This window comes from Opisthorchis viverrini, assembly GCF_000715545.1.
Source record: "Opisthorchis viverrini unplaced genomic scaffold opera_v5_32, whole genome shotgun sequence".
In the NCBI taxonomy this organism is placed as follows: Eukaryota; Metazoa; Platyhelminthes; class Trematoda; order Opisthorchiida; family Opisthorchiidae; genus Opisthorchis; species Opisthorchis viverrini.
Window position 1 is genome coordinate 99,100 of NW_008751687.1, and position 531 is coordinate 99,630.

The window sequence follows — 531 nt, forward strand, 5'->3', positions numbered from 1 at the left end:
CAATCTGGTTCCTCCTCATAGTCAACGATGAATATTGATGCAGAATCGACTAATGACCGCTGCCCGTTATCTGGGTCTGATCCTAACACTCGTTTCGTTCTTTCAAGCTAAATGGATCTAGTTCGTCGTTTCCAGAAAAACCGAGATGAGTCACTCGTCCGATTTACGCAGTAGTTTGGGCCCGAGTGCAAAATTCAGGTTTGATGTAGCATTAGTGTATTATTTGGCTGTGAGACTTGGCCTATTCGAGCAGCGGAACTGAGACGTTTTCAGGTGTTCGACAATCGTTGTCTCAGAACCATAGCTCGTGTGAATTGGTGTCGGCGAATCCGTAATTAGGCAGTTAGAAAGCGCGTTTTCGGTTGTGTAACGGGTACTTCCATCAAAGAATGTGTCCAGCACCAGAAGCTGCGTTGGTTGGGACATGTGTTACGTATGCCGAACCACCGTTTGCCGAAGAAAGTGCTGTTTTCCATGCCCAATTCAGAGTGGCGTAAACAGAGAGGTGGCCAACCCTTGACTTGGCAGAGG